Source organism: Scyliorhinus torazame, chromosome 1 (genome assembly GCF_047496885.1).
Source record: "Scyliorhinus torazame isolate Kashiwa2021f chromosome 1, sScyTor2.1, whole genome shotgun sequence".
In the NCBI taxonomy this organism is placed as follows: Eukaryota; Metazoa; Chordata; class Chondrichthyes; order Carcharhiniformes; family Scyliorhinidae; genus Scyliorhinus; species Scyliorhinus torazame.
The window spans coordinates 333,828,001-333,843,393 of record NC_092707.1 but is presented as its reverse complement, the minus strand read 5'-3'; the positions used below and the strand labels follow the sequence as shown (position 1 = coordinate 333,843,393).

At 47.9% G+C, this 15,393-nt stretch overlaps 1 protein-coding gene across 1 annotated transcript in view; it reads left to right on the top strand.

Annotated features, from left to right (window-relative positions):
* Positions 1–15,393, top strand: part of LOC140425144 (spermatogenesis-associated protein 7 homolog) — a 378,775-nt gene that overhangs the window by 349,894 nt on the left and 13,488 nt on the right. The gene's annotated exons all lie outside the window — the stretch shown is intronic.

Here is a 15,393-nt window from a genome sequence, read left to right as displayed (position 1 = left end):
CTTAACAGAAGAGATTACTCCTCATCTAAGACCAAAATGGCCAACTCCTTATTCTGAGATTGTGACCCCTAGTTCTAGACTCCCAGTCAGGAGTATCTTCCCAGCAGCTATCCTGACAAGCCCGTCAAGAACTTTATATGTTTCAATTAGATCATCAGTCATTCTTCTAAATTCTAAAGAATATAGAACCATAGAATGGTTACATCACAGATGGAGGTCATTTGGTACATCATGTCCTTGCCAGCTCTCTGCAAAATCCAATCAGAAAGCCCTACACCCAACCTTTTCCTTGTAGTCCTGAAATATGTTTCTCTTCAGGTGTGTGTCCAATTTCCTTTTGAAAACCATGATTGAGTCTGCCTTCACCACACTCCCAGACAGTACATTCCAGATCCTAACCACTTGCTAGGTAAAATAGGTTTTTCCTTATGTCGCCATTGGTTCTATTACCATATACACCTTATATCGGTGTTGTCTGGTTCTTGACCATTCCATGAATAGGAACCATTTTCCCTTGTCTACCGTGTCCAGACCCCTCATGATTTTGAATATCTCTATTAAATTACCTCTCAAACTTCTCTTTCTGGGCAGCATGGTAGCACAAGTGGATAGCACTGTTGCTTCACAGCACCAGGGTCCCAGGTTCGATTCCCGGCTTGGGTCACTGTCTGTGCGGAGTCTGCATGTTCTCCCCATGTCTGCGTGGGTTTCCTCTGGGTGCTCCGGTTTCCTCCCACAGTCCAAAGATGTGCAGGTTAGATGGATTGGCCATGATACATTGCCCTTAGGGACCAAAATGTTAGATGGGGTTATTGGGTTACAGGGATAGGGGGGAAGTGAGGGCTAAGTGGGTAGGTGGCCTCCTTCTGCACTGTGTGTTCTATGTTCTATGTAAAAGTCCCTGCACCTCCATGTAACTGAAATCCCTTGAACTATTTGCGTATCTTTTCTGCATTCTGTTTGTAACCTACACATTTTCCTAGTGTGCTGCCGAGAATTGTAGGCTGAAATAGTATTTGGAAAGCTTAATCATAACTTCCTTGCTTTTGTAGTCTATGCTTCTATAGATAAATCCCAGGGCCCCAATGCTTTTTTTAATCACTTCTCAATCTGCCCTTCCCACCTTCACCTATTTGTGCACATATACCCTAGGGCTTTCTGTTCCTGTACCAATTTTAGAATTGCACCCTTTTTTATATATTGGGCTGGATTCTCCTGGCCCGCCCGCCGCAAGAATGCCACGGGCGAGCTGCGTACAATGGCGAACTCCATTGACCTTGGGCGGGATTCTCCGGTCGCCGGGCGGACTCGCCCGGAGAATCCCACCCATTATCATCTTATTTTTCCTATTAAAGTGTATCATTTCACACTTTACTGTTTTTCATTGGAGCAGAAGTAGACCATTCAGCCCTTTGGATTGGATTGGATTGGATTTGTTTATTGTCAAGTGTACCAAGGTACAGTGAAAAGTATTTTTCTGCGAGCAGCTCAACAGATCATTAAGTACATGGAAAGAAAAGGGAATAAAAGAAAATACATAATGGGGCAACACAAGGTATACAATGTAACTGTACATAGGAACTCCACTCCTATGTCTTATGGTCTTATTAGAACAGAGATGAGGAGAAATTTCTTCAGCCAGAGAGTGGGCGTCTGTGGAATTCATTGCCACAGAGAGCGGTGGAGGCCGGGACGTTGAGTGTCTTTAAGGCAGAAGTTGATAAATTCTTGATTTCTCAAGGAATTAAGGGCTATGGAGAGAGAGCGGGTAAATGGAGTTGAAATCAGCCATGATTGAATGGTGGAGTGAACTCGATGGGCCGAATGGCCTTACTTCCGCTCCTATGTCTTATGGTCTTATGGCCTTATGGTAACTGCATAAGCACCGGCATTGGGTGGAGCATACAGGGGTGTAGTGTTAATGAGATCAGTCCATAAAAGGATCAATTAGGAGTCTGGGAACAGCGGGAAAGAAGCTGTTTTTGAGTCTGCTCGTGCGTGTTTTCAGACTTCTGTATCTCCTGCCCAATGGAAGTAGTTGGAAGAGGGAGTAAACCGGGTGGGAGGGGTCTTTGATTATGCTGCCGGGGAGCTGTAGATGGAGTCAATGGATGGGAGGAAGGTTCGTGTGATGGACTGGGCTGTGTTCACGACTCTCTGAAGTTTCTTGCGGTCCTGGGCCGAGCAGTTGCTATACCAGGCTGTGATGCAGCCAGATAGGATGCTTTCTATGGTGCATCTGTAAAAGTTGGTAAGAGTTAATGTGGATATGTCGAATTTCCTTAGTTTCCTGAGGAAGTATAGGCGCTGTTGTGCTTTCCTGGTGGTAGCGTCGACGTGGGTAGACCAGGACAGATTTTTGGAGATGTGCACCCCTAGGAATTTGAAACTGCTAACCATCTCCATCTTGGCCCCGTTGATGCTGACAGGGGTGTGTACAGTACTTTGCTTTCTGAAGTCAATGACCAGCTCTTTAGTTTTGCTGGCATTGAGGGAGAGATTGTTGTCGCTACACCACTCCACTAGGTTCTCTATCACCCTCCTGTATGCTGACTCGTTATTCGAGATCCGGCCCACTATAGTCGTATCGTCAGCAAACTTGTAGATGGAGTTGGAACCAAATTTTGCCATGCAATTGTGTGTGTATAGGGAGTAGAGTAGGGGGCTAAGTACGCAGCCTTGCGGGGCCCCGGTATTGAAGACTATTGTGGAGGAGGTGTGTTGTTCAATCATACTTTGAGCTTGTTCCAAAATTCAACATGGTCATTGCTGATCTTTTCCTCAACTCCACTTTCTTGCCTACTCCTGAAATCCCTTGATTTCCTGAGATACCAAAAATATGATTGCTTACATAAGCCTGAGGCCTTACATTGTAGTATTGTTACTATTTTATTGCTTCCATAACCTATCATTATCATACTGGGGAGGCCTGTAAATTTGCACTTTGATTGACAGCTCGAAGAGGTTGTTAAGGGATTAGCTGTTGATCTGCAGCAATTAATGCAATTTTGTATTCCAGAAAGTATTAAATACTTGAATGAATTAAATGCACTAAATGGGCTTTTTCAATTAAAGTGCCTTTAGTCGTCTGTAGTAGTTATTCAGAACTTTATTTCATCTCAGCATGGCACACGAGGATCCTCCATAGTGGATACTGGGTGAGTTCATATGCAAGGTGTAAGGGCAAAGATTGTAGGAGTTGGTACAGGATGGCATAAGTTGTCTTTAAATTGGTATGGGGCCATGGGTTGAGGCAGAGGTTGGCATGGAGGGTATGATGGGTCATAAGGGGTGGATTGAGGAACATTGGTTGGCAAGGAGGGTATGAGCAGCCCTGGGGTGGATGAAGTGTGAGGATGAGGGCTAAAGGATGTGACTAGTTTTATGACAACGGGGACCCCGTTCCAGAGCACTGAGGTGGGCCATTTGAACAGCCCACCTTCACACTCAGCATCCCCCTGTAGCCACCTCTGCACTGTTTCTGGGGATGGAGGGTCCAACTCCAGCAGCTTTGAAATGGTGTTCAGGACCCAATTCCATAATTCCCCATTCCTGTTTCCAGCTATTTTTGCCAGCACTGGATGAGAGTGTGGGTAGCAAGCTAGCACGCAATATTTCCACCATTACTGGTGTGGAATCAGTCCCTTCCATAACTATTCAGGGATCATGCCACTTGAGAGGAGTCATGAAACACAGGGAAATCCCACTTCAATTTGGGAACCAAAATAACAGCCACCTGCTCCTAGAATTCTTTGATTGACAGGCAGTTTGTTTTGAACTGGAAACAACATGCTATTTCAGTTCAAATAAGGTCCAATGGAGTGGCGATATTTTGTTTGACAGTTTGTTCTAAGCCCATTATGAATGCTTGGTTCAGTTTCAAAAGATTTTTAGAGGTTTAATTTCTTTTCATGTCCATTCCAAAGACTTTGTATTGCTATGATATGGACCATCAGGTCTGTCCATAGCGGACACTACAAAACCATAAGACGTAGGAGCAGAGATAGGCCACTCGGCCCATCAAACCTACTCTGCCATTCAATGAGGTGATGGCTAATCTGATAAAATTCTCAACTCCACTTTTCCGCCTTATCTCGAATCCCTTGATTCGTTTACTGATTAAAAATCTGTCTATCTCAGCCTTGAACATACAGCCCTTTGCAGTAAAGAATCCCACAGATTCACTACCTTCCGAGAGAAGAAATTCCCCCTCACCTCTCTCTTAAATGGATGACCCTATTCTCTTTGATTATGCCCTCTGGTCCTACAAGAGGAAACATCCTTTTTTTAAATTCATTTTTATGGGTTGTGGGCTTTGCTGGCTAGGCCAGCATTTGTTGCTCATCCCTAGTTGCCCTTGAGAAGGTGGTAGTGAGCTTGCCTTCTTGAACACCCACAGTGCTGCTAGGGAAGGAGTTCCAGGATTTTGACCCAGTGACAGTGAACGAACAGCGATATATTCACAGTAACTTCATTCCAAGCCTACTTGTGACAATAAGCGATTATCATTATCATTTCCAAGTCTGGATGGTGCATATCTGCTGCCCTTGCCCTTCTAGATGATAGTAGTCATGGACTTGGAAGGTGCTGACTAAGGAACCTTGGTGAATTCCTGCAGTGCTACTTGTAGAGGATACACACTGCTGCTACTGAGTGTCAGTGATGGAGCAAGTGCATGTTTGTGGAAGGGGTGCTAATCAAGTAGGCTGCTTTGTCCTGGTGGTGTCAAGCTTATTAAGTGTTGTTGGAGCTGTACTTATCCAAGACAGGAGTATTCCATTACACTCCTAACTTGCGTCTTGTAGGTGGTGGACAGGCTTTGGGGAGTCAATGGTTGAGTTACTTGCTGCAGGATTCCTAGTCTCTGACCTCTTGTGGCCACAGTATAGCTTGTCCAGTTCAGTTTCTGATCAATGGTAACCCACAGGATGTTGATAGTGGGGGACTCAGTAATGGTAATGCCATTGAATGTCAAGGAATGACGGTTTGATTCTCTCTTATTGGAGATGGCCATTGTCTGGCACTTGTGTCGAACGAATGTAGCTTGCCACTTGTCAGCCCGAGCCTGGATATTGTCCAGGTCTTGCTGCATTTGTACCTGGACTGCTTCAGTGTCTGAGGAGTCGCGAATGAGGACACTACCCTGAGGAACTCCTGCAGTGATGTCCCAGGACTGTGATGAATGACTTCCAACAGCCATAACCATCTTCCTGTGTTCTAGGTATGACTCCAACCAGTGGAGAATTTCCCCTGATTCCCATTGACTTCAGTTTTGCTCGGTCTCCTTGATGTTATTCTCTATCAAATGTTGCCTTGAAGTCAAATGCAGTTACTCTCACCTCACCTCTGGAACTCAGGTCTTTTGTCCATATTTGAACCAAGGCTGTAATAAGATCAGGAGCTGAGTGACCCTGGCGGAATACAACTGAGAGTCGTGAGTATGTTATTGCTAAGCAAGTGCCACCTGATTGTATTGTTGATGATCTCTTCCATCACTTTACTGATGAATGAGAGTAAACTGATAGGGAGGCAATTGGCTGGGTTGGACTTGCCTTGCTTGTTTTGTACAGGGCACACCTGGGCAATTTTCCACATTGCCGGGTAGACGCCAGTGTTGTAACTGTACTGGAACAGTTTGGGTAGGGGTGCGGCAAGTTCTGGAACAGAAGTCGTCAGTACTATTGCCGGAACGTTTTCACGGCCAATAGCCTTTGCAGTATCCAGTGCCTTCAGCCGTTTCTTGATATCACGTGGGGTGAATCGCTGAACATTGGGATCTGTGATGCTGCCGTCCTTTGGAAGTGACTGAGATGGATAATTCACTTGGCACTTCTGGCTGAAGATTGATGCAAACACGTGTCTTGTCTTTTGCCCTATGTGCTGGGCTCCTCCAACATTTCTCTTTTTGTTTTTTATAAATTTAGAGTGCCCAATTCATTTTTTCCAATTAAGGGGCAATTTAGCGTGGCCAATCCACCTACCCTGCACATCTTTGGGTTGTGGGGGCGAAACCCACGCAAACACGGGGAGAATGTGCAAACTCCACACATACAGTGACCCAGAGCCGGGATCGAACCTGGGACCTCTGCGCCGTGAGGCAGCAATGCTAACCACTGCGCCACCTTGCTGCTCTTGGGCTCCTCCAACATCAAGGATGGGGATATTTCTGGAGCCTCCTCCAGTGAGTTGTTAAATTATCCACCCCATTCATGACTGCATGTGGCTGGACTGCAGAGCTTAGATCTGATGAGCATCTATTCTGTCAAGCCCCTGAGAATCCGATATGTTTCAAAAAGGTCACCTCGCATTCTTCTAAACTCCAATGAGTACAGGTCCAATGTGCTCAATCACTCTTCATAAGAAAATCCCTCTTTACCAGGGATCAATCTACTGAACCTTCTCTGGACTGCCTCCAATGCCAGTATATCTTTTCTCAGATAAGGGGACGAAAACGTGTACAGTTTTAGTGGGACTTACCTATTTTTCTACTCCATTCCCTTTAAATAAAGGCCAGTATTCCATTTGCCTTCCGAATTATTTGCTGAACTTGCATGCTAGCTTTTTGTGATTTATGCAGGAGGACCTCCAAACCCCTCAGTCCTGCAGTCTTTCTCAATTTAAATAATATTCAGATCCTTTATTCTTCTTACCAAAGTGCATAACGTCATATCTTCCTACATTATATTCCATGTTTGTATGACATGTTTATGGAGGATACCTGGGGGTATGGAGAGGGCCTGATGAGTATGAAGAGGCACGAGGGTATAAGAGGACATGAGGGAGCTGACATTCATCATTACAACTGCTCTGTTGTCCCAATAAATGGAGGTTGGCTTTGCCACTCGCCTGCCTCTATTGCCGTTTGGGCCAACCTCCTGAGATGGAGGGCCTGACTCCATCCTGTCCCTGCTTCCCCAGAATACAAAGGCAGCAGATGGAGGCCCTCTTAACAGAGGCGTGTTTGCAGCGTCATGATATTTCCCGACTCAGGCTTCTGGTCTCCTTCACAAAGATCTGACCCCAAATATTTGTTTAAAGTTCCTGCCATTTCCAAGGTTCTCGTCGTAACTTATTCTGTCCATCCTCTAAAGGACCAGAGTTTATTTTAGCTGATCTGCTTTTTGTATCATTCTAAAAGCTTTTACAATCTGTTTTTATATTCCTGGCTAATTTGTTCTCATATTTTATCTTTCCCATTTTTACTTTGTTGGTTTCTAAAACACTCCCAGTCCACTATTCTTTGCAACATTACAAGCTTCTTCTCTTAATCTACTACCGTAACTTCTCTATTAAGTCACGGATAGATCATTTTTGCTGCGTCTTTGTTTTTTGATGGAATTAAATTTCATCTGCCATGTGCCCATTCTACTAGCTTGTCTATTTCCACTTAAAGTCAATGACTATCTTCCTTACATTTCAAAGTACTTCCAAGTTTTGAGTTTACTGCAATTTTTGAAATTGTGCCCTGTAAGCCCAAGTCTATGTCATAGAATTTCATAGAATTTACAGTGCAGAAGGAGGTCATTCGGCCCATCGAGTCTGCACCGGCTCTTGGAAAGAGCACCCTAGCCAAGGTCAACACCTCCATTCTACCCCCATAACCCAGTAACCTCTCCCAACACTAAGGGCAATTTTGGACACTAAGGGCAATTTATCATGGCCAATCCACCTAACCTGCACATCTTTGGACTGTGGGAGGAAACCGGAGCACCCGGAGGAAACCCACGCACACACGGGGAGGATGTGCAGACTCCACACAGACAGTGACCCAAGCCGAAATCGAACCTGGGACCCTAGAGCTGTGAAGCAATTGTGCTATCCACAACGCTACCATGCTGTCATTAATCATATATCAAGGAAACAGTAGTCTTGTTACCAATACTGAGGGAACGCTACTGTAAACCTTCCTGCTGCCCAAAATACAAGCGTTCACCACTATTCTTTGTTTCCTGTCACTCAGCCAATTTTGTATCCGTACTTCTATTGTACTTTCATTCCATTTACTGGCAAATCTATGATGTGGCATTTTATCAAATAGTTTCTGAAAGTCTGTGTACATCACAACTGCATTACACTCATCAATCCTCTCAGTTGCCTTAATCAAGATGGTTGAACACTATTTGCCCCGAGCAAGTCTGTTCTCGCTTTTCTGAATTAATCTATACTTGAGTAAGTGACTGTTAAATTTATCACAGATATCATTACTAAAGTTGTTCCGACCACTGAGGTCGAACTGACTGGCCAGTAGTTATCGGTTTATCCTTTGAACAATAGTGTAACAATTGCAATTCTCCAAACCTTTGGCACAATCCCTGTACCTAAGCAGAGGTTGGAAGATTATGCCAAGTACCTCCACTGTTTCCTCTCTTCGTATCCTTGGATGCTTTTCATCCAGTCCTGGTGGCTTATCAATTTTAAGTACAGCCAGCCTTTCTGGCAACTCCTCTTCATCAATCATTAGCTCAACAAATGTCTCAACATTATGACAAGGTCATTCAATGCGAAATTCATGACAAAAATCGTCTGGTCAGCTACAGTACATCTTAATTTCAGCGTTTACCTCAGGCTTAGGGATGTAGCTCTTTTACAACAATCAAGCAGTTCGGCATTGAATTGCATTTTGTGACAGCACTAACCTTTTGGCTTGAGAGTAGACTTTCTGGGATAGGAAGTCAGAAAGTGCCTTGGTTCTTAAACTGGGCCGAAACTCTGTGGAGTTCTTCCTGACCAGACGGAAGATTTGTTCTTCTTCAACAATGTTATGTGCGATTGACAAGACTGCCACCATGATTTTTGGAAGATGACGATACTTCAGCTCACCAGTTGATTTTCCTCTCAGCTGGGAAATATCCACCCAAACTTTGTCTGATCGTCAGTCTAATGCAGTGCCTTCCGATATGTCAAATTCCACTCCTAAATCATCCAGAACATCTTCAATGACATGGAATCGCTTTGCAAAGTAACAAACTGATGTAAAGTTTGCCTCTAACCTCCCCCTTGGATTTGGCACTCTTCCATGTAGCAGCAATTCGTCCTGAAGGGGAGGTTTGGTGGTGACAGAATCACACACTGCAACGTAGTACTTTTGTTCTGATGAGTAGATGTTAATCCTATCTTGCGAGGTGAGGTGTCTCGTCTTGAGAAACTGCTTGGCTTGTCCATCAATGATGAGGTCTTCATCAGAGTTCTTTTTTTAAAAACTTGTTTTTATTCAAAATTTTACAGAATTTTACAAAACCACTACTAAAAGAAGGCAACAAAAAAAAAAGAATGAACAACTTAACAAAACAAAGTGGGATAACTACCATTTACAAGAAAAATCTATCCACAACCCATACAGCCCCCCCCCCTCCCCACCTCCCCCCCACCTACACCCCCCCCCCCCCCCCCCGGTTTGCTCCTGCTGCTGGCCTCCTCACTTAACGTTCCACAAGAAAGTCAGGGAACGGTTGCCACCGCCTGGAGAACCCCAGCAAGGACCCTCTCGAGGCAAACTTTATCCTCTCCAAATCTAGAAACCCAGCTATGTCACTGACCCAAGTCTCCACACTTGGGGGTTTGGCATCCCTCCACATTAACAAGAGCCGTCTCCAGGATACCAAGGAGGCAAAGGCCAGGACCCCGGCTTCTTTCGGCTCCTGCACCCCCGGATCTTCTGACACCCCAAATATCGCTCTCCCCAGACTCGGCTTTACCCGAGTGTCCAAGACCTTGGACATAGCATTTGCAAAGCCTCACCAGCATTCTTTAAGTGCCGGGCATGCCCAAAACATATGGACATGATTTGCTGGGCTCCCTTAACACCTCACACACCTGTCCTCCACCCCAAAGAACTTGCTCATTCTTGCCGCTGTCATGTGCACCCGGTGTACCACCTTAAACTGAATCAAGCTAAGTCTGGCACAAGATGAGGAGGAATTGATCCTGCCCAGGGTGTCCGCCCACAGGCCCTCATCCAGCTCCTCACCCAGCTCCTCCTCCCACTTGCCCTTCAGCTCCTCCGCTGAGGCCTCCTCTGCCTCCTGCAGCTCCTGGTATATATCTGATACCTTTCCTACCCACATGCCCGAAACCACTCTGTCCTGTATCCTGCGGACAGGTAGCAGCGGAAATTCCACCACCTGCTTCTTCAAGAAAGCGGGACTTGCAGCTACCTAAAGGTATTCCGTGGGGGCAACCTGAATTTCTCCTCCCGCACCCTCAGGCTAGCAAAAGTCCCATCTATAAACAAGTCCCCATCCTTTTGATACCCGCTCTGTGCCAGCTTAGAAACCCTCCGTCCATTCTACCCGGGCCTAACCTGTGGTTGTTTCATATCGGGGACTAGACTGAGGCCACTACCTCCCCCCTGTGCCTTCTCCACTGACCCCAGATCCTCAGTGCCGCCATCACCACCGGGCTTGTGGTGTACTGTGCCGGCGGCAGCGGTGCCGTTATCAGTGCCCCCAAGCTAGCATCCCTGCAAGACGCCGCCTCCAGCCGCTTCCACGACGCCCCTCCCTCTACTGCCCATTTCCGAATCGTGGATATGTTCGCTGCCCACTAATAGCTGCAGAAGTTCGGCAGCGCCAGCCCCCCCTCCCCGACTGCGCTCTAACAACAGTCTTTTAACTCACAGGGTCTTGTTTGCCCACACAAATCCCGTGATAATCCTGTTCACCCCGCTTGAAGAAGGACTTGGGGATGAGGATGGGAAGACACTGGGAGACGAACAAGAACCTGGGGAGGAACGTCATTTTCACGGACTGCACCCTGCCCGCCAGGGAAAGCGGTAGCATGTCCCACCTCTTAAAGTCCCCCTCCATCTGATCCACAAGCCGCGTTAGGTTGAGCTTGTGCAGGGCATCCCAACTCTTAGACACCCATATACCCAAGTAGCGAAATCTCCTCTCCACCATCTTGAGCGGGAGCTCTCCCAGTCTCTTTTCATTGCCCCTCGCATGGATCACAAAAAGCTCGCTTTTCCCAACATTCAACTTATACCCCGAGAAATCCCCGAAATCTTTTAGGATCTGCATGACCTCCCCCAACCCCTCCACCGGATCTGAAATATACAGGACCAGGTCATCCGCATACAGTGAAACACGATGCTCCTCCCCTCCCTGAACCAGCCCCCTCCAGTTTCTAGACACCTCAGCGCCATGGCCAACGGCTCGATTGCCAGGGCAAACAGCAGGGGGGGACAGGGCTGCCTCATTCCTCGATGCAGCGTAAAGTACTCCGACCGCAGCCGGTTTGTGGACACACTCGCTACGGGGGCCTGATACAGTAATTTGACCCACCCTATGAATTTCTCGCCAAATCCAAACCTGCCTAACACTTCCCACAGGTACTTCCCACTTCCCACTCCACCCGATTGAAGGCTTTTTCCGCATCCATTGCAGCCACCACTTCTGCATCCCCTCCTTCCGAGGGCATCATGATCACGTTCAAGAGCCTCCGCACATTCGTGTTCAGCTGCCTGCCCTTGACAAGCCCCGTCTGGTCTCATTGATCACCCCCGGGACACAGTCCTCAATTCTAGTGGCCGTCAGGACCTTGGCCATCAGTTTGGCGTCTACATTAAGGAGTGATATCGGCCTGTAGGAGCCACATTGCAACGGGTCCTTATCTCGCTTAAGGATGAGCGAAATCAAGGCCCGCGACATCGTCGGGGGAAGGGTTCCCTTTCCTTAGCCTCGTTGAAGGTTCTCAGCAATAGCGGGCTCAACAGCTCTGAGAATTTCCTGTAGAGCTCTACAGGATATCCATCCAGTCCCGTGGCCTTGCCCGACTGCATACCCTCCAAACCTTTAACCAACTCCTCCAACTCAATCGGGGCCCCTAATCCCACTACTAGCTCCTCCTCCACCTTCGGAAACCTCAGTTGGTCCAAGAATTGCTTCATCCCTTCCCTCCCCTCCGGGGGTTCTGACTCATTCAATTTACCATAAAAGTCCTTGAAGACCTCATTGATCCTTTCCGAGCTCGGGACCGTGTTACCCCCCACCCCGTCCCTAATTCCCCCAATTTCCCTGGCCGCCTCTCTCTTCCGTAGTTGGTGTGCCAGCATCCTACTTGCCTTCTCCCCATACTCGTACACCGCTCCTTGTAACTTCCTCAACTGAGCCTCTGCCTTCCCTGTGGTAAGCAAGTCAAACTCCGCCTGCAGGCTCCGGCGCACCTTTAGCAGCCCCTCCTCTGGGGACTCCGCATACCTCCTGTCCACCCTGAGTATCTCCCCCACCAACCTCTCCCTCGCCATCCTATCCCTCTTCTCTCTGTGGGCCCTGATAGAAATTAGCTCCCCCCTGATAATTGCCTTCAGCGCCTCCCAAACCATACTCACTGAAACCTCCCCTGTATCATTGGTCGCCACATAGTTTTGGATACTCCTCCTAATCTGCCCACAGACCTCCTCATCCGCCAATAGTCCTACGCCAGTCTCCATAGAGTGCGTTGGCCTCTCTCCGCCCCCAGCCTCAACTCCACCCAGTGCGGAGCATGGTCGAAGACCGCAATGGCGGAGTACTCTACCCCCTCCACTCTCAGGATTAGCGCCCTGCTCACCACAAAAAAATCGATCCGTGAGTACGCTTTGTGGACATGGGAGAAGAAAGAAAACTCCTTCGCCCTTGGCCGAGCAAATCTCCACGGGTCCACTCCCCCCACCTGGTCCATGAACCCCCACAGGACCTTGGCCGCTGCCGGCCTCTTACCCACCCGATCTAGAACAAGACCGGTCCAGTGCCGGGTACAGAACGGTGTTAAAGTCTCCCCCCATTACCAGACTGCATGACTCCAGATCCGGAATTTTACTCAACATTCGCTTCATAAAGTCCGCATCGTCCTAATTCGGGGCATACACGTTCACTAGCACCACCCGGGCCCCCTGTAGCTTGCCTCTCACCATAATATATCTACCCCCTTTATCCGCCACAATAACCCCGCCTCAAATGCCACCCGTTTGCTCACCAGGATTGTGACCCCCCTGGTCATCGCATCCAGCCCTGAGTGAAAGACCTGCCCCACCCATCCCTTCCTCAGCCTAGTTTGATCAGCGAGCTTCAGATGCGTTTCTTGTAGCATGGCTACGTCTGCCTTTAGCCCCTTCAAGTGCGAGAACACACAGGCCCTCTTGACCGGCCCATTCAGGCCCCTCACGTTCCACATGATCAGCCTGGTCGGAGGTTTAATTACCGCCCCCCTGCTGACTAACCATCCCCTTTTTTAGGCCAGCCACGTGTCCACGTCTCCCGCACACTCCAGCCCCCCAGCCGGAGGCTCCCTGTCCCGACTCCCCCTTTGACTCGAAAAGTTGCTTCCCCTACAGCCAGCAAAGCAGCATCCCAGCCCTCCCCCACCTCGATCCCCCACTCCCAAGTCAAGCATCCGCTTAACGCCACTTCCCCTCCCCATTGCTCTCCTGTAAATCAGCTGACACATGCTGACCCCGCCCGCTCCCACCTCTACCTCCAATCCCCCTGTTGGCTCCCTGTACGGGTCTCCAACCTCTCTCCCCCCCCCCCCCCCCCCCCCCCCCCCGGTACGTGACCCACAGCTTCGCCGGTTGTAGCAGCCCGAACTTCACCCCTTTGCTGTGGAGGACCGCCTTGGCCCGGTTGAATCCCGCACGCCTCATAGCCAGCTCTGCACACTAGTCCTGGTAAATACGGATCTCGCAGTTCTCCCACTTACTGCGTCGTTCTTTCTTTGCCCATTGCAGGACACACTCCTTGTCAGTGAAGCGGTGGAAGCTTACCACCATAGCTCTCGGCGGCTCGTTCGCCTTAGGCTTCCTTAGAACATAGAACATTACAGCGCAGTACAGGCCCTTCAGCCCTCGATGTTGCGCCGATCTGTGAAATCACTCTAAAGCCCATTTACACTATTCCCTTATTGTCCATATGTCTATCCAATGACCATTTGAATACCCTTAGTGTTGGCGAGTCCACTACTGTTGCAGGCAGGGCATTCCACGCCCTTACTACTCTCTGAGTAAAGAACCTACCTCTGATGTCTGTCTTATATCTATCTCCCCTCAATTTAAAGCTATGTCCCCTCGTGCTAGACATCACCATCCGAGGAAAAAGGCTCTCACTGTCCACCCTATCCAATCCTCTGATCATCTTGTATGCCTCAATTAAGTCACCTCTTAACCTTCTTCTCTCTAACGAAAACAGCCTCAAGTCCCTCAGCCTTTCCTCATAAGATCTTCCCTCCATACCAGGCAACATTCTGGTAAATCTCCTCTGCACCCTTTCCAATGCTTCCACATCCATGCGGTGACCAGAATTGCACGCAATACTCTAAATGCGGCCGCACCAGAGTTTTGTACAGCTGCAACATGACCTCATGGCTCCGAAACTCAATCCCTCTACCAATAAAAGCTAACACACCATATGCCTTCTTAACAACCCTCTCAACCTGAGTGGCAACTTTCAGGGATCTATGTACATGGACACCGAGATCTCTGCTCATCCACACTGCCAAGAATCTTACCATTAGCCCAGTACTCAATCTTCCTGTTATTCCTTCCAAAATGAATCAGCTCACATTTTTCTGCATTAAACTCCATTTGCCACCTCTCAGCCCAGCGCTGCAGCTTATCTATGTCCCTCTGTAACTTGTAACATCCTTCCACACTGTCCACAACTCCACCGACTTTAGTGTCATCTGCAAATTTACTCACCCATCCTTCTACGCCCTCCTCCAGGTCATTTATAAAAATGATAAACAGCAGTGGCCCCAAAACATATCCTTGTGGTACACCACTAGTAACTGGACTCCAGTCTGAACACTTCCCATCAACCACCACCCTTTGTCTTCTTCCAGCTAGCCAATTTCTGATCCAAACTGCTAAATCTCCCTGAGTCCCATGCTTCCGTATTTTCTGCAGTAGCCTACAGTGGGGAACCGTATCAAACGCTTTACTGAAATCCATGTACACCACATCAACTGCTTTACCCTCATCCACCTGTTTGGTCACCTTCTCAAAGAACTCAATAAGGTTTGTGAGGCACGACCTACCCTTCACGAAACCATGTTGTCTATGTCTAATCAAATTATTCCTTTCCAGATGATTATACACCCTATCTCTTATAAACCTTTCCAAGATTTTGCCCACAACAGAAGTAAGGCTCACTGGTCTATAGTTACCGGGGTTGTCTCTACTCCCCTTCTTGAACAAGGGGACAACATTTGCTATCCTCCAGTCTTCTGGCACTATTCCTGTTGACAAATATGACTTAAAGATCAAAGCCAAAGGTCCAGCAATCGCCTCCCTAGCTTCCCAAAGAATCCCAGGATAAATCCCATCCGGCCCAGGGGACTTATCTATTTTCACCCTTTCCAGAATTGTTAACACCTCCTCCTGATGAACCTCAAGCCCTTCGAGTCTAGTAGCCTGAATCT